We start from the raw sequence: 25,659 nt of genomic DNA, 5'->3' as shown, positions 1-25,659 counted from the left end.
GAGATCTATGCGCATGCGTAGTAGAACCTTCCTGGGGCGGGGGTGGGGTGTCTGTTCGGTTAGGCATCCCCTTAGTCACTGGAATGGAGGTGCGCAGACAGCAAGAGACCAATGAACAGATACCAAAAAAAAAAAAAAATCTCCACACCTGTATCTCCACAGTTCTGTCAGGTGTCAGTGGCTGTTCTGATCTTTCCCCCACTTGGTCGCTCCCAAGATGGCGGCTCCCGGAATAGCTGAGCGTCTTGAATTAGAAAGCAATGGATTTCTTGATTCTACTACAAATTCCCTTAGCTGTAAGCCTTCTAAGTTTTTAAATAGTTCAGCGTTCTAGCACCATTCCCTGAGAATGTTGGGCCCGGTATTCTGTGTTGTTGCTGACAGAGCTCCTCACTGCACGTCTACCCAATCTACCATCTTAGATGATAAATATATATTTTGTCAACAAAATACTCTTTCCCCTCAAGATAATTTTTTCTTTAATGACTGTACTGGTTATGTATATATATATTTAAAAGTTGTGGTTTGATATAGTTTGTGTAGTTATACCTTACTGTCAAATATTAAAATAGCCTGATATATAAAATAATAATACCTTATTATTAAAATAGACTGACATATAAAAATAGTTACAATGACTTTGAAGTTTTATTCTGGTGTTATTAACTTTAGTTTATTGTTTAATGTTCTGTGGTTAATACTGCCATGAATATATTGCTATTTTTATGGGAAAAAAACAACCTGAGATTTATTTTTGCATAGAGCTCTAGTTTTAGTTTTTTCCCCCATGGTGCTTTTGTCAGTACTGTTTTTTATATATACCAGTCAGCCTTTCTTCCCTGATCTATATTGCCATACCTGTCATATAGAATGTTATGTGTATGAATCAGTTTTTGTGTTCTCAGATCTGTTCCATTGGTTTATTTATTCCTATCCCTTTGTCTGCATCATATTGTATAACGTATGTGTATCTAATTTATTTTTTGTTGTTGAGACTATGCACAGCAGAACATACCACTGGTTCAACATTTTTGCATGTACACTTCAGTGACATTGATTATATTCTCCTACTTGTAAAACTCCAAGTTGTTTTTCCCCCATTAACATAAACTCACTGACCCCTGAGTTTCCTGTTTAATCTTTTGAGTTGCTGTTGTCAACTTGATCCCATATGTTGTTGTTAGGTGCTGTCGAGTCAGTTTCAAGTCATAATGACCTTGTGCACAACAGAAGGAAACACTGCATCATCCTCACAGTTTTTATGTTTGTGCTCATTGCTGCAGCCACTGTGTCAGTCCATCTCGTTGGGATCTTCCTCTTTTTCGCTGACTCCACAGTTTACCAAGCATGTCCTTCCTCAGAGACTGGCTCCTCCTGACATGTCCTGAGAACTAGACATGAAATCTTGTCATCCTTGCTTCTAAGGAGCAGTTGTTCCTAATGTTCCCAAAAAGATTGTTTCTGAAAGAACATGATGTCCAGGGCATTCTTGCATTCTTAGTGTTATTTTGAAGTGCAAGACTATTAGCTAAACTTTAGGAGCCGATATTTATCTATTGTAACATAATGTCATTATTTGGGATACCTTCTTCTAAAACAGATTTTGCATTTAATTCAGCTTGGTGCCAGAGATGTATGGGCCCAAGGGGAATGCCAAAATATGACACTAGCTCTTGGTTACAGATTCTCAAATTTTTTTCTTTTTTCTTAAATGAGAGGAAGATGAAGACAGATGGATTATCTTTATCTCTTTGTCCTGATGATGCAAATTTTTAAATTGTAGTTTAGTATTATTTTTAGTCCACCCTTTCCTTGAGATGCTTAATTTCTTGGTGTGAATCAGAAATCAGGCACTTAGTTTCAATTCTCCATCTAATGGAGTCCAAAGCATCTGTTATCTTACGTAGATGTTAGAACACAAGTTCCTAGATTAACACCACCAAGAACTAACACTCCCCACCTCTACCAGGATGGTCATAGGTTAGCTTCCATACTTGCCACTCTGATTTTTTGGTTCTCTCTTAGTTTGAGGCTTCGGTTGGTTTCTCCTACTGTTAAGCGAGTTTAGCCAAGCATTTATAAAGATTTTTGTGTTACTTAACTAGCAGTGCTACCTACATATTTGTGGCAGGATAGTTTAAAGCCAACGGCTGTTATTAAGTGCCACATAGTCAGTTTTGACTCATAGCGATCCTGTATAACATTTCCAAAGAGCGGCTGGTGGATTTGAGCTGCTGACTTTATGGTTAACAGTCCAGTGCTTATCCTATAGCTCTATCAGAGCTCCTTTCCTGTCTTTTACCCTGCCTATACTAGAATCACCTGGACCTTACTTCACCTATTGACTCAAAATGCTTATTGTGGCAACTTATTTAAGAGCATTCTCAAGTGATTCTAATTATTTTTTCCCTCATGGCTTCTCTTTATGGCCACACGATGTAATTTTGTTTCACAGAGGCAGTTTATAGCTCAGAGTTTGCAGTCCTGTGTAACATCTAGCTAGGTGACTAGTTTTCTACCCTGTAAAAAATGGATTGTATGTGATACCTGTATGTATAAAGATTAAATATTATTTTTGTTAGGCTGTGATAATTCTGGTGTGGCACTGTGGGTTAAAATACGCTGGACTGCAGTGTCAACAATTCAAGTTCACCAGCTGCTCCTCAGGAACCCTATACAGGGTCACTTTGAGTAGATACCAACTCAGTGTCACTTAACAATCTCAAAAAATTAATCCCCAAACTTTCATGAATCTCTAAATTTTCTGATAGTATTTCCCAAGTGCATTTCAGCTTTTTGGTGTATCAGCTGTTCCAGCAACAACAGCAGAAAGGGTTATTTTAACCTTATAAATTGGGAAACTACATATTGTAGTTCCCTTTGAGGAATTCATGGTGTACATTAGCATACAGAAGATTCTTAAAGGTTCTTTAGTTTCAAAGTGCATTTTTCTTGTATTTAACTTGGAAGTTCCCAAACTAGAATTTCTTTTATTCATGTAATCTTATGAATACTTACTGTGAAACACTTTTCTATAGGTAGAATTTTGTTTCTTCATATGAAAAATGGGAATAATATGTACTATATGTACATGCATGCGAAAGCTGGGCAGTGAATAAGGAACACCATAGAAGAATTAATGCTTGTGAGTTATGGTGTTGGAGGAGAAAATTGAAAATACCATGGGCTGCCAAAAGAACAAAGAGATCTGTGTTGGAAGAAATATAGCCAGAGTGCTCCTTGGAAGCCAGCATGACCAAACTTTGTCTCTCCTACTTTCGACATAATATCAGAAGGGATCAGTCACTGGAGAAGGATATCATGTTTGGTAAAGTGGAAGGTCAGAAAATCCAGCGAGATGAATTTGCACATGGTGGCAGCGGTGGGCTCCAACCTAGAAATGATTGTGAGGTTGACCCAGGACCAGGCAGTGTTTCGTTCTGTTGTGCGTAGGGTTACTGTGTATCAGTACCAACTCAGTGGCACCCAACTACTACTAATACTACCACTAAGTACATGTAGTTTTGATAATGAAATGAGGGTTGAAAAGTAAATGTTGAGTGGTTAGTAAGGCTGCTCGCTAATACGTAAGTCTCTTGCTGCTCCCAATCACTGGTAGATTGCAAAGTACGCATAGATTTCATATTTGTTAAATGAATGAATGAGTCTTGTTTGGGCTTATTTAACACTTGAGGTCAGTCACTGAACTATTTGCTTTTAAAAACATCTTGATTAAAACGTTTTAGACTGAAGCACTTTTGATCTCTCTTCCAAGAAGATTAAACCTCTTAGTACTATATAATAGGAAAGACTTTTTAATTGATGTTTTGCTGGCTAACTCCACAGGAACTAAGTTTAGTAGACTTTTCAAACTGTGCTTTGTCTAGTTTTTAGACTTTTAAAATAGTTCTTATCTTTCCGTCTACTCTCCTTATTTCTGTCACCAGAGTATCCCCATCTATGTTGTTGTCAGTTACAACTCCTTGTGGCCCTGTGTAGGGTTTCCTGCGAGCAGCTGGTGGGTTTGAACTTCCCACGAGCAGCTTGTGGTTTGTAATCCAGTGTTGATCCTAGAACACCACACCAGGAGTCCATCCCCATCTATCCCATCTGTGTAAGTCTTTATGGAAGCAGACAGCCACATCTTTCTCTCACAGAGCACCTGGTGGATTTGGACTTACATCCTTTTGTCTAGCAGCCAAGTGCTTTAGTCACTGTGTCATCAAGGCACCTTAATTTTCAGCAAGGGAAGATATTTTTTGAGTTAATTGATTACTAGAAGTCTCTCTGAAATTGCTAGAAGTTAGTGACTAGTAACTTAATTGTAGAGGATGTAGTGAACTGAAATTTCGTGGAACAAAAAGAAAGTCTGAATTTCTATTTCTTAGTGTCCAATTATTAGTATCTTTGTTCTTTAATGAAGTCAATCAATATATTTTTGTAGAGCAGCTATTATCTTAATAAAATAATATTTTATTGTGTTTTTGGCAAAAAATTTACACAGTAGATTAGGATCCCATCCAACAGTTTCTATGCAGATTGTTGAGTGACAATTCACAATGTGTGAACAGTTTCATTATTTCAGTTTTGGTTGTTCTGTTTCAGTAATCTAGTTCCCTTGTTCCCTTACCTTCTCATCTTTAAAGTAATTGTTGGCTAGTCATCTGTTGTGTGACCAGAAAGATCAGTTGTGGTAGCCAAGCACAGTCTAGCTTTTCTGGTCTCAGGGCCAGATGTTCATGGAGACAGTCCTCTAGATTAATTTCTTATGAGTCTTAGATTTTCTTTTGCTTCAGACAATTAAAGACTGATAATTGTATCTTAGATGACTACTTGCAAACTGTTTTTTTTTTTTTTTTAAGATTTTTATTTTCAGGGCACATCATCGGTTTCACATTCAACCATTCATATGACTTGTTTCATTACATTGATTATAATCCCCTCCACATATCATCAGTTAACAGAGTTTCTCTCTATCCTCTTTAGCTTTTTTTTTTTTTTTTTTTTTTGGGGGGGGGGGGGGGGGGAACTTTGCCTTTTTGGAATTTACAGTCTCGGCTTTTAGGGAAGGTTTTTACATTTATCTGTGGATATCCAGGGCTCATGTATGCGATTACTAACAAGCATAACTGAATAATCAGATGAGGGACAGTTTGCTATGTCTGCTAGGTGGCTAAAGTCTGATCCTCAGAGCCTATGGTTTGGATGGTCAGCAATGCTTGGGCCCACAGGGACTTGAACTCCTGACCGGGTCTGCATGGTCTGCATCAGATTCCCCCTTATTTATTATTTGTTTAAGGGATGCTGCCTGTCTTAGGCGGTCAGTGCGAATTCCTCAGTCTTACCCGTCATCGAAACTCATTGCAGCATGGCAATGGCTCTATCTTAGGTTGCTTGCAAGCTTTTTAAGACTCCAGAACACTGCTCACCAAGCTATGATGTAGAGCAGCTACTTCAGGGTCCAAGTTAGCATTCCATTTTTATTAAGTAGAAATGCTGTGCAGCTACATGACAGTCTTCAAAGGTCCTGGAGTAATTTGTAAAGAAGATTTAAAAAATTTGCATTAAGTTCCCATTTTTACTAAACTATTTTATTACTTAAGCTTCAGAGAAATGAGATATGGATCATGTTTATGAGCCTGTTATATCAGTTTTCTTACTTTTGTAATATAGTAGTCAAAGGGCAAGTAGTGTTTCACAGACAGCGAGCATTAACTTAATGAACAAATAAAACTGTAAATTCCTCAGCGTTGTCTATCACTCTTGTGTAACTCTGAACAGACTTACAAATTTAAAACAAACACAAACTGATTAATTAAAATTAGCAGCATATATTTAATATGAGGTGATGATAATGGTACCTAGATGCTGTAACTTCTTTTTTTTTAATTGAGGTAAAATGCACACAACATAAAGTTCACCACTTTAGCCATTTAAAATATATAGTCTAATGATGTCTAATATACATACTAACGGTGTTTGTACAACCACTGTCTTAATTCTAGAACATTTTCATCTCCCTCCCAAAAAACCTCTACCCACTAAGCAGTCACTGCAAACTGCTTTTGAGTTAAGCATGCCAGTATTACTGAGTTTCATTTGATGACCCAGTTCTCCCCCCATTCTTATACAAAGAACTAAGAAATCTTGATTCATAATGTAATTTGGCTTTAACTTGGTGGGATGCATCGTTTACATATTTAAGTCTACCTCTGCGCCCTTTTTATTCTAAAGCCAACCCCTTTGCCATCAAGTCAATTCTGACTCATGGCAATACCATGTTGCAGCATAGAACCGCTTCATTGGATTTTCTTGGTTGTAATTTTGACATTCAGGCCTTTTCCTCGTCAGTGCTGCTGGATGGTATGTAGTGCAAACTGTTTGCTCCACCCAGAGACCTTTTATACTAGCCTCAATAATTCAAGTATAACTATTTGGCACTACCCGCCCCAAACCCACTGTCGATTCCAATTCATAGAGCTCCTGTAGGACCAAGTAGAACTGCTCCCAAGTGTTTCTGAGGTGGTAAATCTTTATGGGATCAGACTTTCTCCTGAGGGGTGGCTGGTGCATTTGAACTGCTGACCTTGTGGTTAGCAGACCACCACATAACCCACTAGGCCATCAGGACTCTTTACTTGTCACTAATACATCTATGGAGTCCTGGTGTGACGCTGTAGGATAAGCACTGGACCACAAAGTCAATTTAAACCACAAGGTTCAAACTCATCAGCCATTCCTCGGAAACCCTACACAGGGCCACTATGAGTCGAAATGGACTCGACCACACTAAGCTACAGCAGTACATCCATGGGAGTGTGATGACCCTGTATGATAAGCACTGAACTGCAAGCTTCAAGGTCCACGGTTCGAGCCCACCAGCCGCTATGTGGGAGGAAGGTGAGACTTTCTGCTCTTGAAAGATGTAAAGCCTTAGAAACCCTATACAAGGTTGCTGTGAGTAGGAACCAACTCAACAACAGTACATCCATAAACAGACATTTTGAACACCAGAATCATGAGGCAGTACTTAATATTAAGGTGACCAGCAACATGAGCCAGAATATGATTATAATATTTTTTAATAATCATAAAAAATAACATTGAATAATTCTAATAGTGAACTTATGGAGCACTGAGACTTTGTCTGAAGATTCTAGGTTGAAGAACATACTGGGTTTTTTTTGTGTGCTGTTTAATGTGAATGAGGGGGCCTTAGGTATTTTAAATCTCATACTTTTAAATGTTTGGGATAATTGTCCTTCTGATAAGTACCATTTTGGGCAACTCTGATTTCTATCTCATTTTGGTAAAAACATAATTTTTGCTTATAATTTTTTTACTGGGAATATGAAAAAATAGTTCTCTCTTTTTGAAACTTCAATTAGAGAATAAATTGGAGTAATTTCATGTTTAGACCTGTGGTATAGTGTGTTACGTGTTGAACTGTTAACTGCAAGGTTGGCAGTTTGAATCCATCAGCTGCTTCATTGGAGAACGATGAGGCTTTCTGCTTCTGTTGATATTTACAGACTGGGAAACACTACATAGGGTTGCTATGAGTCAGAACTAGCTCAATAGCACTTAACAACAACAACATTTATTATTTTGCTCCTTATATGTTCTTTGTAACTTTAAAGTAGATAGAAATTATAGGCTTTGCTTATAGAATATGTTCATTATTTTCAAGCAATAATTTATTTGTTGGCTTATAAAGTTGCTTTGTGGTAATAACGTATGACAAGTGAGACTTTTTAATGCTAAAGTTAATTAAGTCAGATTCATCTATATTAATTGTACAGTGAACTACCTCTAGATGTCTATTGTGTTTTCTTAAACAGTGAATCAGGGACACAGCATCAAAATCAGACTTTTTTTTTTTTTTTTTAATGTTTTATTGTGAATTATGTGAATAGTTTACATGGGAAAACATTAGTTTTACATTCATTCTATCGTATATCGTCTCATTGCCATGGTTACAATCCCCTCCATGCAATCCTTCCCCCATACTCCCCAGGTCTTCAGCACACAGTCGCTCTCCCTCTCTGGATCTAAAGTCTCCAGCTGCTCCATCATTCCACGTCATCATCTCTGGCTCCATTTCAGGCATCACTGCTTCTCTGGGTAGGGTCCCACTCTCTGCTCTTTTCCCTTGATGGTCCTAGGGACCTCTGCTCCTAGACTGAAAAGTTAATCACTCCCCTCCTTGCTATAAAACATCTACCTTTACATTTCCGACCCTCACAAACAGTCCTGAAAACAATTATTCACTATTGTATCACAAGAGACCCGTCTGCATTTCATTGCATCAGCCCAGCCTAGTCAGATTGAATATTACTCACTGGAGATTCTACCTTCCTCCAGGCCCTCTGGATCTAGGTTCCCTCTTGAAAGCTTGTAAGCCAGTCACTTCTTGCCTTTGTAGCCCCCCACCCCCCATTTTGGGTAGCCAATGTCCAAGTTGCCCATCCCTGTCTACTCTGTGTGGGGGGTGGGGGTGGGAATGATTCTTGCAGTAAGGACTTGTTCCCTCTTTTGAGCTACTGCTTCCATAGATGTAGGTCAAGTTTATCAAATTGTATGAGAATACTTTTTTTTTTTTTTTTTTCCCTCTTCGTTTTACTTCTGGTTGAGCTCTGATCATCCAGTCACTGAAGCCAGGAAAAGTGGGTATTATCTGCAAGTGTGGGTGTTCTTATGCATATGCCCTCTCTTCTTATCAGCTTGATGCTTCACTCTCCACTCTAGTCCTCTGTGGCTATGTCACTGACTCTGGGCTCAAGAGTCCCCAGGTCTTGCCACACTGCTGGCTAAACAGGTCTTCACCCGGCAGACAACTTTTACTTATTCATTCATCTTTATATGAGTACTACCTTAAAAGAGTGGAGCCCTGGTGTGGCGCTGTGGGTTAATGTGTCAGACTGCAAAGCTGTTTGAACTGCAAGGTCGGCGGTTCAAGCTCACCAGATGCTCCTTGGAAACCCTATACCAGGGTCACTATGGGTCGGAATTCACTCGATGGTACTTGACAACAACAACAACCTAAAAAGAGGTGGCACAGGAGGCACTCACTCATCTATGCCAAGAAATTTGGAAGACAACTATCTTGCTGATTGATTGGAAGAGATCTATATTTGTGCCCGTTCCAAAGAAAAGTGACCCAATGGAATGCAGAAATCATTGGACAATATCTTTGATATCCCATCCGAGTAAAGTTTTACTAAAGGTAATACAGAAATGGCTGCAAGCATACATTGACAGAGAACTTCCAGACGTCCAAGTCAGATTCAGAAGAGAACATAAAATGAGGGATATTATTGCTGATGTCCGATGGATCTTGTCTGAAAGCAGAGAATACCAGAAAGATGTTTACTTGTGCGTATTGACTATGCAAAGACTTTCATGTGTGGATCATGACAAGCTATGGACAACAATGCAAAGTATGAGTATTCCAGAACACTTAATTGTGCTTATGAGGAATCTGTACATAGACCAAGAGGCAGTTGTTCAAACAGAACATGGAAACACTGAGTGGTTTAAATTTAAGAAAGGTGTGCTACAGGGTTGTATTCTTTCACCATACTTATTCAACCTGTATGCTGAGCAAATAATACGAGAAGCTGGGTTCTATGAAGAAAAATGTGGCATCAGGATTAGAGGAAGACTCATTAACAACCTGCGATATGCAGATGATACAACCTTGCTTGCTGAAAGTGAAGAGGACTTGAAACATTTACTGATGAAGATCAAAGAACACAGCCTTCGGTATGGGTTGCATCTCAATGTCAGAAAAACAAAAATCCTCACCACTGGACCAATAAACAACATTCTTATCAACGGAGAAAAGATTGAAGTTGTCAAGGACTTCATTTTTCTTGGATCAACCATCAGTACTCATGGAAGCAGCAGTTAAGAAATCAAACAACATACTGCATTAGGCAAATCTGCTGCACGGGAACTTTTTAAAGTGTTGAAGAGCAAAGATGTCAACTTGAGGACTAAGGTGCGCCTGACCCAAGCCCCATGGTATTTTCAATAACATTTTCAATAACCTCATATGCATGCAAAAGCTGGACAGTGAAAAGGGACAATTCCTTAGAGGAATTGATGTTTTTGAGTTACCGGTGTTGGAGGTGAATATTGAAAAGTGCCATGGGCTGCCAGGAGAAAACCCAGATCTATGTTGGAAGAAGTGAAGCCAGATTGCTCCTTGGAGGCCAGGATGGCCAAACTTTGTCTCTCATACTTCGGACATATTGTCAGGAGGGACCAGTCACTGGAGAAGGATATCATGTTTGGTAAGGTGGAGGGTCAGAGAAAAATAGGAAGACCCCTAGAGAGATGGATTGATCAGGTGGCAGCATCAGTGGACTCAAGTGTGGCAACAATTGTGAGGTTGTCCCAGGACCCGACAGTGTTTCATTCTGTTGTGCATAGGGTCATTCTGAGTCACCAACTCGATGTCACTTAACAACAACAACCTAAAAAGATTAGAAAGTAAGTGTGACAGATTGGCAAGAGATACAGTATTGAACCATGGTATGCTTTAAGAGATGGGGTTTATTTTATTCTAGAAATGAAGAATAAATCATTGAAAATTAAAATATATATAACTAGCAAACATTTACTAGTCTTTTTAATTTTATCAAAATTTATTGTGGTATAGTGGATTATTTAATGTCCCTTCTAGTCACAGTTTTTGTAAGCTCCCATCAAACAACTTTTTCATGATTGTATGGATAAGAGAAAGTGTGGGAAATGTTGATTGATGGATTATATGATTCAGTTGTGATTGATAGGTAACAGGGTTAATTGTGACTGTAAAAACTTGAAACTCTAACATGGGTATAAATTGAGCCATCTCAGAAGCAGGAGGGGGGATCTCAATAATATTAAAAGAAGAAGCGCCAGGAGTGGAGTATGTCCTTTAGACCGCAATATCCCTGTGCATTGGACTTCCTTGACCCAGGGATAAAAAGCTGTGACATCAGAGGAGTTGGAGAAGAGCAGCAGCAGGACCACAGAGCAAGTAAAGCTGAGTGACTTTGGGAAGGTTTGTTTGCAGAGTGGGGTGCCTCTAAAGCTGAGTGCCTTTAGACTAAGCTTTATGATGGAGTGGTGTGTCCTGTGGGCATTTGTCTGTAGCTCTAAAAGAGCTTGGTAACATTTCCAAAGTAGGTTAGAGACCTGGGGCCAAGAGTCAGAGAGAGGCCTACCTGTGAGTGCAGCAGAGGAGACGCTATCCTGACTGGAAGAACTGTGCCCTGAGAATTTCTGGCTCTGAATTGTAACCTGTTTGCTTCCCTGATAAACTCCATAACTGTCAATATGTTAAGTGAGTCTGTGTAGCCATTGCAATGAATTATTGAAACTGGCTGAGTAGAATGGTTGGCATCCTTTTTTTTTTTTTTTTTTGCACTTATTATTTCAAAATATGAGTTAAGAAAATCATAATTTTTTATTTATCTTGAATTTTGTCATATTTAAAAGCTAATTAGTAAATGAAATACCTTTGCTTGTGGAGATGTGCCTTTCAGATGTGAAGTTGCTCTTTATGCAGGTAAATCTAATGTATTTATATCTAGCAGTAGCTAGAAAGTGCTGTTTGACAATTTGGCAGGCTGATTAATCAATATATTTAAATCCTTGAGTTCTTAACAATATTTAAAATAATAAAAGTCACCTTCAGAAGATGATAGGGAAACAATTGTCTTGAAAATTGTCAAGGAAAATTATTAAGTATTTACTCTGTCTTTTCTATGTGAACTGAGCTAATAGATAACCAACTAGTAAACGAGAGGGAAAATCTCTATAAATATATTAGAACTCATAATGAAATTATAAAATTAAAGTTTCATCATTTTCCAGTTCCCATTGATTAGATATAGGCATTAAGCATCATTGGTTCCTAAGGTCATATAGGTATTTATTATATGCCTCGTAGAGACTTACCCCTGCATTCAGCTGCAAACTGAAAGGTTGGAGGTTTGAGTCTAACCAGAGGGCCCTTCAAAGAATGGCCTGAAAATCAGCCATTCTCAGGTGTATAGAAAATAGTTCGGTTATGACATGGATGGGGACCCATGTGTCAGAATCAGCTTAACAGCAGTTGGTGGTGATGGTGGTGGTTATATGCCATGGAGTCGGTTCCAACTAGAGGGGAAAGAAAAACCATGCCAAACAGTACCTATATATAACCTGGCCAAAGAGAGATAGAAAATGAGTCTGATCCTATCTCTAGATTCATTTCTCAATTTCCAGGAAATAATTTAAACAGTGGAATCTGTTGTTGAACTACTACAAGAAAATGCAGTCAGGAAAACCCAAACGTGGGAAATTCAAACCTGAGTTCTTCAGTATAAACTATAAGGAAATGAAAGGAATGCCTGCAAAACCTATTAAGAGACCTGAAAGATATCAGCATTTTTTTGAAATAGGCTAGACTAAGTTGAAATTTGTAGAGAATCACAAATAGATGCTTAAACTATAAGAAGAAAACTGTAAAGAAATGCTTACTATAAACGTCAACAAAATGACAGCAATCAATTCATACCTAACAATAAGATAATTACACTGAATGTAAATGGATTAAATGCACCAGTCAGGAATGGATAGGAAAACCGGATTCTTCAGTAGACTGTCTATAAGACATACGCACAATAGACAAAAATTAAAAATCAGCAGATGGTAAAAATATATTGAGCTAATGGCAGTCAAAAACAAGCATGAGTGAAAATATTATTTTCTTAAAATAGACTTTAAGACAAAAGCCAGCATAAGAGACAAAGATCATTATATCTTGATTTAAGGGTAGGTTGAACAAGAGGACATAACCATAATAAATACCCATTTTCCTAATGAAAGAGCTTTAAAATAAATAAATCAAACTCTAATAGAACTGAAGAAAGAAATAGGCAACTTTAAAATAATATATATGTGCCACTGAGTTGGTACTGACTCATAGCAACCGAGTGTAGGGTTTCTAGGACACAGCTAGTGAATTTGAACTGCCAGCTTTCTGGTTTGCATTTTAGTACTTACCTTACAGCGCCATACCAGGACCTCAATAATAGTTGGAGATTTTAATACACTACCTCAGTGAAGGACAAAACAACTGAAACAAACTCAACAAACACACAGACAATACAGTCAAGCAGTTTCAATTCGTAGATTAATGTACAGCATTCAACCCAACAACAGCACAATATGCATTCTATTCCACTGCACATGGAACATTCTCCAGAATTGACCATATGTTAGGCCACAAAGCAAACCTCAATAAATTCAAAAACATTGAAATAATTCAAAGCACCTTCTCAGATCTCAACACTATAAATTTAGAAATCAACAATAGAAAGATGGTGGGTGGGGAATCAAATACATGGAAATTGAATAACATCCTGCTTAAAAGCTACAGGATAATAGAATAAATAAACAATTAAATGTTTTAAATTTCCTTGAATCAAACACAAAAAAACACAACATACCGAAACTGTTGGGACAGCAAAAGCAGTGCTCAGAGGGCAGTTTATAGCAATAAATGTACCCATCCAAAACAAAACCCCAAAATCAGTACCTTAATCCCAACATCTCCAACAATGAGACAAAGAGCAGCAAAGTAAGTTTACTGCTACTAGAAGAAAAGAAATAATAAAGATTAGAGCAGAAATAAGCAAAACAAAAACATTAAAGAATGAGCAAGACAAGAAGTGGGGTCCTTTGAAAGGATTAATAAAGTTGAAATGCAAATAAGAATAATATGGGTGACATAACAACAGAGCTAATGGAAATAAAAAGGAAATTAAGAGGAAGAATTTAATAAAATATAGGGTAACCACAAAGAAACAGTATATTATCTGCACATCAAATCAAGAAAATGAACATCTAGGAAGATTATGGAAACATTAAAATTAAGAAGAAATTGATAAGAAAAAGCACACACAACAAACAACTCAGCACAAAAAAGCATACAGAATAAAGAAACCAACAGTACTGCAAAAAACAAACAGCATAATGATAGCAGTTAATCCATACCTGTCAATAATTACACTGTCAGTGTACAGAGAGTACAGCTACATAGAGTAGCAGAATGGATAAGAAGACAGGATCCTTCTTATCCAGACAGGAGACACACCTAACACACAAAGACAAAAATAGATGAAAAATTACAGGATAGAAAATGTATACCAAGCTAATTGCCATAAAAATGAGCGGGAGTGGCAGTATCAGACAAAATAAACTTTAAGGAAAAATCAACATAAGAGACAAAGAAAGACATTAATTATCTTATGGTTAAAGGGTCAATTGAACAAGAAGACATACCCGTAATAAATATCTGTGCTCCTGACAAAATAGCCTCAAAATACATAAAGCAAACCCTAATAGATTGAACAAAGAAACAGACAACTCCAAAATAATAGTAGGAGATTGTAATACACCACTTTTAAAAAAGGACAGAACAACCAGAAAGAAAACTCAACAAGGATACAGAGGAACTAAATAATGCAATCAACAAACTTGACCTCATAGATTTGTACATAGCATTCAACCCAATAACAGCACAATACATATTCTTTTCCAGTACACATGGAACATTCTTCAGAATAGACCATGTGTTAGGCCACAAAGCAAATTTCAATAAATTGTAAAACATCAAAATACTACAAACCAACTTCTTAGATCACAATGCTATAAAATTATTGTTATTAGATGCCATTGAGTCAGTACTGACTCAGTGACCCTATGAACAACAGTATAAAACACTGTCCAATCCTGGGCCAACCTCACAATTGTTGCCACACTTGAGCCCATTGATGCTGCCACTTTGCCAATCCGTCTCACTGGGGGTTCTTCCTCTTTTTCTCTCACCCTCCATCCTACCAAACATGATCTCCTTCTCCAGCGACTGGTCTCTCTTGACAATATGTCCGAATTATGAGAGAGAAAGTTTGGCCATCGTGGCCTCCAAGGAGCACTCTGGCTGCACTTCTTCCAACCCAGATCTGTTTTTTCTTCAGGCAGCCCTTAGCACTTTTCAGTATTCTCCTTCAACACCATAACTCAAAAGTATCAATTCTTTATGGTCTTCCTTTATTCACTGTCCAGTTTTCGCACGCTTATGAGGTTATTGAAAATACCATGGCTTGGGTCAGGTACACCTTAGTCCTCAAGCTGACATCTTTGTTCTTCAACACTTTAAAAAGGTATCGTGCAGCAGATTTGCCTAATGCAATATGTTATTTGATTTCTTGCCTGCTGCTTCCATGAGTGTTGATGGTTGATACAAGAAAAATGAAGTCTTTGAAGACTTCAATCTTTTCTCCGTTGATAGAATGTTGTTTATTGGTCCAGTGATGAGGATTTTTGTTTTCTTTACATTGAACTGCAATCCATACCGAAGGCTGTGCTCTTTGATCTTCATCAGTAAGTATTTTAAGTCCTCTTCACTTTCAGCAAGCAAGGTTGTATCATCTGCATATCGCAGGTTGTTAAACAAGTCTTCCTCCAATCCTGATGCCACGTTTTTTCTTTTCTTTTTTTTTTTTTTTTCCTTTTTTGAGCCTATTCTTCACTATTGAGAAACTTAAGACTTGGGTACACATCAAATAAAACCAATTTCTGGGGGGAAAAATCAAAATCCACAGTAGAAAAAATAAGTTAACATCATCTGGGCTACATCAAAACCCAGAAAATATATTCAAAAATATATTCGTATGATTGAAAAATTCTTAGGTGTTTCATAATTGACATTTTGATACAAAATGACCTATTAAATTTGCAATTTGTGGTTCTTGATGTTGAAGTCCATAGGACAAGGAGGAAGTGTTCAATGAGCTGAAATCCAGGAGGGCTTTTTGTTTGGCTTTTAAATCATTTTTTCCTTGTCTAAGAGGTAGCAGCAACAGCGCCCACTTTCTGGGCAGCTTCTTTCTTGGCATGATGAACCTGTAGAACTGCCACAGCTTCGTCCACCTTTGAATGGAGAGATTCAGGAGACTCCAGCATGTTCAGCAGCTCAGAGTTGTCAGTCTCCAGCAACATCCCCCTAATCTTTCCAGCAAGGTTAGCATGCATTGTTTGGATAAGTGGAAACAAATGTTCTCCAAGCATCTGCTTTTGTTCTTGTGGGGTGCTGCAGCCAGCATGGAGGCGGTCAGGGACTCCTGCCCCTGTACGTGGACTGCAGGCTGTGGGTCCTGTAGAGGCTAGAGGCACATTTGTATGGTACCACAGTCCGAGGAGGAGCAGCAGCAGCAACTACAGCAGCCCGAGGTGCTAAATTTGGCACAGCTGTGGGAACACCGACTCTCAGAGTGGAAGTAGGGAGGCCACGAGAGGCCGGAACATTACCAGTTGGAGCCAGATAGCAAAGAGATGGACGAGGCCCAGACTGGCATATAGCACTTGGCATTCCTTGGAAAACTTGAGGTCTTCCACCTTACTGCCAGTACAGATTAGGCCTTATCTGTGCTAGTTGGTTAGGTGTGTAATATGATGGTCTTCCCTGAGTCTATAGAACTGCTGGCATAAAGTAGCCATCAGCTGCAGGCTGCAACTGATTTAAGATGGCGTTGGCAGGCAGTGTTTTCATTCCTGCCACCCGCTGCATGTACTGGTTGGTCAGGTGAGCTTTTTTCTCTTGTTCCTCTTTCAGACTCTCATCCTCTGGTCCAGGTTAACATACAGTGACTTAGAGCCTACAGTACATTCCATTCATCTCAGTGACTGCTTTGTTTGAGATGAAGCCAGACCCTTTGCTTCTCCCATCCTCCAGCTGGTGATTGACCCAAAAGGAGAAAACTTTCATTAGCTTCTTGTCATCAATGGTGTTATCCAAGTTCTTAATGTAAAGATTCACCCCCAATATCCATTAATTCTCTCCCATTTCAGCTGCTGAAATTTCTGTGAATTTAGCCTGCTGTTCTACTTTCCCACATTTCTTTTCTATTCATCTCTTCCCCAGCCTTATCGGCATCATAATGTTTTTCGTAACTCACAAAGCCAAAGCCTTTGGATTTCCCACTGGGATATCTCATCACCTTGACACTTAGGGTCTTACCAAACTGGCTGAACAGGTCTTTCAGACTCTCATCATCCACTTCATCCCCAAAATTCTTGATATAAACATTGGTGAATTCCTTGGCTTTGGCTCCAAATTCAGCTTCCCACTCTTCCGAGGCTTAAATCTGCCAATGAACACTTTGCGGTCATTGAGGAGCATGCCATTCATCTTCTCCATGGCCTTGTCCGAAGTGGACAAAGGCCATAACCCTTAGAGTTGTTCTCACAACTTTACAGGGCAGAATGTTTCCAAAAGCAGAAAATATCAAAAAGTGCCTTGTGGATTTTACCAGGTTCTTGATATTTCCCAAAGCAGATTTTTTCAAAGATGGGATCCCTCTGTAACCACATGATTCGGAATGACTTTCCCTTAATCACATCAAAGTTAATGGTGTCTAGAGCCCGCTCCGTGTCAGCCGGCTTCTGGCTGCTGGAAGTTGACGTAAGCAGGAATCGGCGGCTGATCATATCACTGCAGACCTGGATGGACAGTACACGCCCCGTAGGACTGAACTTTTCATACAGCGTGGCCTCTCTGAGTGTCCTCCGAGTGCAGGTCACCCACACACAGGGAGGCCATGGGGTAGCTGCTGGCCTCAGTGTTCGTCTCCTCACCCCACACCACCCCGATCGTAGCCTACCCCCCACCTCCGGATCCCCGCCGGAAGGACTTCTTTTAGGGATCATCACAGGACAAAAGAGGATCTTGTCAGAGCTGTAGCCTTGCAGTGGCTCACAGGTGGCAAGAGGGAAGCTCTGGAGTCGGCTCAGACACAGAAGACGGAAAATAAGCGTTCAAGGACAGCTCATAGGAGAGGATACAAAACCCCAGACAAAAGGCGTCCCAAAAAGCAATATGGCCCTCCCTGGGTGTTTGTAATTTGCAGCTGTCCTGGTTTGAACCTTCTAATTTAAAAATAAATAAATAAATCACATATTAGTGGTTATGTGCCGTGGAGTCAGTTCCGACTCATAGTGACCCTGTACAAAGATTTCCGAGAAACCCCCTCTGGTAGTTTCGAACTGCTGACGTTGCGGTTCATAGCCCAATTCGTAACCACTACGCTACCAGAGCTACATGTAGTAAGATGCCGTCCTCAGCCCCTGTTCTTCAAGGAAGCAGCCAAATGCTGTCCACAGCAGCCTCTGGGACACGTTTCTCTATAAATACAGGCCTCGGGCTCTTGGTGGTTTAAAGTTACAACAGACGGGAAGAGGGAAACAAAATATAAGTGGGTGCCGACTCCACGAGCCACAGGCATGTGTGCACACAGCGGTCTCCTAACGCTGGGATCTGGAAAAGACAGCTCAGACACACGGTGCACCCGGGACCGCCGGGGTGGGGGGCGGCCCCGGGGACGCGGGTGCAAAGGCTATTCCGCGGTGCATGGTCCGGGAGGGCCGGGCAGCAGACGGACGCACAGGGTCAGCGCAGAGACGCGTGGGCAACCGTGGGCAGCGGGCCGGCATGCACAAACTGCTCACCACTGAACAGACAGACGGATACTGACAGATGGGAATGTGCGGCGGCAGCTGGTGCTGGGCAGGCCGGAAGTGTACAAGTGACTTTCCTGCGGTTGCTGCGTGTAGGAATTGCCTTTTCTTTTTCTTAAAGATATCTAAAGCGTTTTGGGATGTTATTTGTTTGTATCTTTAATTCTTCAAGCTGCTTGGCCCAAAAGCGGTGGAGGCATCAGGGACCTAGGGCGGAGAGAGGCGGCTGGGGAACCCACCGCTCCATTTATACCCATCCTTCCTGAGCCACGTTTTTCTTGATATTACCCAGCTTCTGGGGTTTGCTCAGCATACAGGTTGAATAAGTATGGTGAAAGAATACAACCCTGTTGCACACCTTAATTTTAAAACATTCAGTGTTCCCATATTCTGTTCGAACAACTGTGTACATACTCCTTAATCCGTGTACATACTCCTCATGACCATAATTAAGTGGTCCGGGGTACTTATACGTCGCAATGTTGTCTATAGCTTGCCATGATCCACATAATCAAAAGGCTTTTTATAGTCAATAAAGCACAAGTAAACATCTTTCTGGTAGTCTCGGCTTTCAGCCAAGATCCATGAGACGTCAGCAATGATGCACGCTCGTTCTACGTCCTCTTTCTCATCCAGCTTGAACCTCTGGAAGTCTCTATGTATGCTTGCAGCCGTTTCTGTATTACCTTTAGTAAAACTTGACTTGCTTGGGATATCAAAGATATTGTTCAAAAATTTCCGCATTCCATTGGGTCACCTCTCTTTGAAATGGGCACAAATACAGAACTCTTCCAATCCATTGGCCAGATAGCTGTCTTCCAAATTTCTTGGCATAGATAAGTGAGTCCCTCCAGTGCAACCTCACTTTCTTGAAAGATTTCAATGTTTATTCCATCAATTCCTGGTGCCTTGTTCTTTGCCAATTCCTTCAATGCCCCTTGGATTTCTTCCTTCAGTATCATTGGCTCTTGATCATATATTACCTCTTCCCCCCCCAACCCCCCCCACTTGGACAATTCTTTTATTACCACTTTTGGAATATACATACACACACGATATTTAACAATACTATGTGCAGGAGGTAAATGTACTTATTCATTTGAATTGATAATAGCATAATATTTTTCTTTAGAATTTGGAATTTAGAATACTTGGATACTTATCTTGAAATTAGATACATATGCTACCTCTTGAAATGGTTGAATATCAACCATTTTCTTTTGGTACAGTGACTCTCTGTATTCCTTCCATCTTTTGATGCTTTTTGCATCATTCTATAATTTGCCCAGAGAATCCTTCAGTAATGAAAGTGGAGGCATGAATATTTTCTTCAGTTCCCCCAGCTTGAGAAATTCTGTGCATGTTCTTCCATTTTGGTTTTCTGACTCCAGATCTTTGCACATTTCTTTGCACATTTCATTTTAATATTTGACTATGTCTTCTCGAGCTAACCTTTGAAATTTTCTGTTCACCTCTTGTACCTCCTCATTTCTTCCATTTGCTGTAGCATCTCTACACTGGAGAGCAAGTTTCAGTGTCTCTTCTGACATCCATTTTGATCTTTTCCTTCTTTCTTGTCCTCTTAATGACTTTTTGCTATTTCCTGTATGAAGTTCTTGATAGCATCCCACAACTCTTCTGGTTCCGTCTTTAGTGTTTAATGTATCAAATCTGTTCTTTAGATGCTCACTAAATTCAGGTGGGATATATTCAAGGTCATATTTTGGCTCATTTTTTGTTTTCTTCAGCTTCAGTCTGAGTTTGCATATGAGCTGTTGATGGTTCCACAATCTGTCCCTGGCCTTGATTTGGCTGATGATATTGAGCTTTTCCGTTGTCTTTTTTCACAGATGTAGTCAATTTGATTTCTGTGTGTTCCATCTGATGAGGTCTATGTGTATAGTCATCTGATATGCTGTCTAAAGAAGGTATTTGAAATGAACAAATCATTGGTTTTGCAGAATTCTGTCATGAGATCTCCAGCATCATTTGTATCGAATTAGCTATATAAAATTAGAATCCAACAATAGAAAGATCAAGGATATATAGTCAAATACATGGAAACTGAAGAACACCAACTAAAAAGTGAACCAAATGGGAATGAAAATACAGCATACCAAAACTTTTGGGATGCAGCAAAAGCAGTGCTGAGAGGACAATTTATTGCAATAAATGCACACATCCAAAAAGGAGCAGACAGTTTCATGTTTCTCCATCAGATTGGTGGGTTTGAACTACCAACCTTATAGTTAGAAAACCAATGCTTAATCAACTGTGTCACCAGAGCACAGCCTTCAGATAGTGGAAAATCATTAGACAGTTACAAAATAAAAATTAAGATAATTTATGTATGAAATGTTCGACAAAAGAACAAATCTTTAAAAGAAAATGAGCAAGCAAAAAGTGGCCATCAAAAATGACCAGGTACATTTGAAAAAATAAAAGAGAACATTGCAAATTAAATGTTAATTATTGGAATTTTTAAATCAATGAATAATTTTGCATGTTAAATATACCAAAGAAGAGAGTTGGAGGACTAGAAGATTGAAAGAAATGATGCCGTTTTTAAAAATGGTATATAAAGAATATAGCATAAGGAGATAAGGACATGAAAGGTAGGGCATATAATTGTTAACAGCTAAAATGAAAGAATGGAGAAGAGGCAAATAATTGAAGTATAATGGCTGATAATTTTCTAGAAAATTCATGAAGAATCATGAATCTAGATCAAGGAGCTCAGCATATAGACCAAGCATGATAAACAAATGAAATCCACACCTAGATGTGTTACTGTTGTTAAGTGTTACTGAGTTGGTTTCAATTCATAGAGACCCTGTGTAGGGTTTCCAAGGAATAGCTAGTGATCTTGAACTGCCACCCTTGTGATTCAAACCCACTTTGCAGTCTAGCGTATTAACCCACACCATATGATAGTAAAACTATAAGCACTAAAGACAAAGAGAGGATCTTAAAATCAGAAAGGAAAAAATATAACTTATAAAGAAAGAAAAGATAGGTTGATAGAGACATCTCAAACAGCATCCTGGAAGGTAAAAGATGCTACAGTTAAAATTAACTGTCATAACCGACAAAATTATCTTCAAAGAGTGATGGCAATATGTAAGTTATTTTTAGATAAAGAAAAACTGAGTTTACCACCAGCATATCTTAAGGAGCTGAACTCTGAACAAAAGGTTTGGTTATATAAGAAGCAAAGGTAAGCAAAGAAATTGGAAAGCAAAGAAATTGGTAAATCTAGACAAACATTGTTGGCATGAAATAATAGTAATGTCTAGTTCTTAGAGTTAAGAAGCCAAAATAGAAATATTGAACATTAGCAATATAACTCAGGATGATTCATGGTTCATATTCTAAGGTCATTGTATTGTTCAGGAAAGGGTTTATTATATTGCTTAACTTCATACTTTATTAACACTATGTATGAGGGTAAGTCAAAAATTGTCTGCACTCTGTAATGAACTTTTAGAAAAGACAAATACATCATTTTTCAACATAAACTCATAGACTTTATCCATCTGTCAACAAACTTTCATGTTCCCTTATTAAAAATTGTTTTAGGCTGAGCTGCAAGCTACAAATGCACCGCTGTCTTCATTTCTTCTTTAGAGGTGAGTCTTCATCCTCGAAGGGCTGCTTTCCAGGAACGAAAACACCCTGATGGAGCAAGATCAGAACTATAGGGAGGATGCTTTAACAGCTCAAAACTTAAGTTTTTGCAGTGTGTCGACAGTGTGGGCAGAGGTGTGAGGGCATGCATTGTCGTAATGCAAGGTCACAATGCCCTTGGATAGCAGTCCTCAGTTTAATCCAAAATTTAGGCTTTAGCTCTTCAGAGAGCATCTCGCTGTAAAACCCTTTTTCCCGATAGTGTTCTAATACTGGCCCTTGAGAATCCTAGAAAACTATAGACATCAATTTTCTACCTGATGGTTGACTTTGAAACTTTTTCTTGGTCGTCAATTGAGGATGCTTCCATTCCATATGCTACCATTTACTGTCAGGCTCATAGTGATGAATGCATGTTTCATCACCAGTAAAGATTTTTTTTTTAAAGAAACTTTTACCTTCGAGTGCCATTCCAAATTTTGTTTGCAGATGTCTAAACGCTTCTGTTTCTGTTCTTCCATGAGTTGTTTAGCTACCCATCTCCCACAAACTTTTCAAAATCCAAGTCTGTCATGGATTATATTTCATAGGCAGAGCCTTAGCTGATTTGTAGAAAATATGCCCCGTAACCCACTGTCACTCATCTAGTTGATAAGAATCATTTCACGTGTATGCTCAGTGTTGTCATCAGCCATGTGTGTGGACAGGAGTTTTGCTGTAAACTTTTTACCTATTCTGACACCAGCTGCCCCACCTATAACACCCTCTACTTCTCTGCTGTGTTCTAGTATTCATTGCATGGTCACAGAACTCACAAACTGTACTTGCAGTTAAGTGGCTTATTAGGGAAGTAACAGTCTGCAGGAGTACCGGCATAGTTCTGTCGGCTAACCACTGAGCTGCTAAGCCAAGGTGGGCCTTTCAGATCCACCACCCATTCCTCAGAAATCCTGTACAGTATCAATATGAGGAACTGACTCAATGGCACTTAATAATAGCAACAGTAAACAACTCAAGATAGGAACCATGTAGGCAAAGTCATCCTTCTTCACTGTAGGACAGCTCTCTCAGCTCCTCTCAGCCCCCTCAGAACAGACCCTTGATGCTTGATCCTATTCAAACCTGGCCTCTGCCCTGCTTCAGTGAGTATTAACAAAGCTTTTTAGCTTCACCAGTGTGTGCCCAGAAGTATTTAAAATGTCTTGCTTTGTAGATCAACACATCCACTATAGGTGCTGAGCTCCATTGGTCAGGCCCCTCTGGTAGCGCAGTGGTTATGAATCAAGCTGTGAACCTTAAGGTCAGCATTTTTAAACTACCAGCTGTTCCGCTGGAGAAAGATGAGGCTTTCTGCTCCCGTAAAGATTTATAGCTTTGGAAACCCTATACAGGGCCACTATGAGTCAGAACCAACTCCATGGCACATAACAACAGCAACAACTTCTCACCGTTTCATGCCTTCTCCGTTGTTAATAGTACTGTGTCTGTCCTGGGTCTAGGAGGTTCTCAGCTCAGGGAACCCAGGTCCAAAACATGTGCTCTATTTCTGACTCTTCTTTTTTAATATAGTGAGGTCCCCTCAACAGAGTTCCACAAATCATGTTTTCATGGTCCCACCCCCACAGGGGTTCCATAAACCTTATTTGCATTCTAACTAGGCTGTCCAAATCCTTTGGTGGTCTACAGGCACCTTCTTTGTGTGGTTCCACCCAATCATTGTGTGGCGGTCACAAAGACTATGGCTAGAAGGGCCATATTAAGTAATTCACTGCACCATAGGTGTAGAACTTTTAAACTGGAAATAGGCAGAAAAATAGAATTCAGGAACAAGGAAACAAAAAATTGTTTTAACTCCCAAAATAGTCAAAAGTGAGTTGAGGAAAGCAAAGAGAAAAGCACAACAAATATAGAATAAAGTAAGAAGAAGCAATTTTAAGATATAGCAGAATCACAAATATGAAGTAAATTCATAATTAAAAGACTAGTAGTTTTAAAATAATAATATGTTGTTATTAGGTACCATTAATTCCAACTCAGCAATCCTATACACAACAAAATGAACATCGATCGCCTGATCCTGTGCAATTCCTTACAATGGCTACTTTGGAGCCCATTGTTTTTGCCACTGTGTCAGTACATCCTGTCAGGGATCGTCATCTTTTTCACTGACACTCCATTTTACCAAGCAAGATGTTCTTCTCCAGGGACGGGGTCCCTCCTGATAACATGTCCGAAGTATGAGAGATAAAGTTTTGCAGTCTTGAATTATGAAGAGCATTCTGGCTGTACTTGTTCCAAGACATATTCTTCTCAAACTTCAGTTAATTGAGAGAATTCAAATACGCTGATTCTTCTGTAGTTTTCTTTATTAACTGTCCAGCTTTCACACATATATGCGGTGATTGAAAATACTCTGGCTTGGTTCAGGCTAGCCTTAGTCCTCAAACGGATATCTTTGCTCTTGAACACTTTAAAGAGGTCTTTTGCAGCAGATTTGCCCTATGCAATATGTTGTTTGATTTCTTGACTACTGTTTTCATGAGTGTTGATTATGAACCCAAGCAAAATGAAACTTTCTGACAACTTCAGTTTTTTTCTCCACTAACATGATTTATTTATTAAAGTCTAGTTTGGTTGTGAGAATTTTTGGGTTTTTTTACATTGATGTGCAACCCATACTGAAGACTCTAGTTTTTGATCTTCATCCGTATTTTAAGTCCTCTTCACTTCTAGGAAGCAATGTTGTATCATCTGCATATCGCCATTATTGAATCTTCCTCCAATCCTAATGCAATAGTCTTCTTAGTATAATCCGTTTTATCGAGTGGTTTTCTCAGCATACAGATTGAATAAGAATGGTGAAAGGATACAACCCAAACACACATCTTTCCTAATTTTAAACTTTTCAGTATCCCCTGGTACTGTTTGAACGACTGCCTCTTGGTCTATGCACAGGTTCCCTATGATCACAATAAAGTGTTTTGGAATACACGTTCTTTGAAATGTTATCCATAGTTTGTCATGATCTGTGTAGTCGAGAGTTTTTGCATAATCAACAAAGCACAGTTAAACATCTTTCTAGTAGTCTCTGCTTTCAGCCAAGATCCATCTGATGTCTGCAATGATATCCCTACTTCAGGCCCTCTTCCGAATCTAGCTTGAATTTCTGGCAGTTTCTGTGTACTATTGCAACTGTTTTAAAGTTATGTTCCACAAAATTTTACTTGCATGAGATGATAATGACATTGTTTGAAGATTTCTGCATTCCTTGGTTTGCCTCTCTTTGGAATGGGCGCAAATATGGATCTCTTCCAATTGGTTGGCCAGGTAGTTGTCTTCCAGCTTCCTTGACATAGATGAGTGAGCTCATCCGGTGCTGCATCAGATTGTTGAAAGATTTCAAATTTGTTTTCTGTGAATTCCTGGAGCCTTTTTCCTTTTGACTGTGCCTTCAGTGTAGCTTGGACTTCCATCAGT

At 39.2% G+C, this 25,659-nt stretch overlaps 1 protein-coding gene and 1 pseudogene across 1 annotated transcript in view; one reads left to right on the top strand and one right to left on the bottom strand.

Moving 5' to 3' along the window:
- Positions 1 to 25,659, top strand: part of XPO7 (exportin 7) — a 136,088-nt gene that overhangs the window by 43,683 nt on the left and 66,746 nt on the right. The gene's annotated exons all lie outside the window — the stretch shown is intronic.
- On the bottom strand, positions 15,886 to 17,650 carry LOC102825618 (annotated as a pseudogene).

Source organism: Chrysochloris asiatica, unplaced genomic scaffold (assembly GCF_000296735.1).
Source record: "Chrysochloris asiatica unplaced genomic scaffold, ChrAsi1.0 scaffold00064, whole genome shotgun sequence".
NCBI lineage: Eukaryota > Metazoa > Chordata > Mammalia > Afrosoricida > Chrysochloridae > Chrysochloris > Chrysochloris asiatica.
The sequence above is the reverse complement of the archived record's forward strand: the minus strand, read 5'-3'. Positions and strand labels throughout refer to the sequence as shown.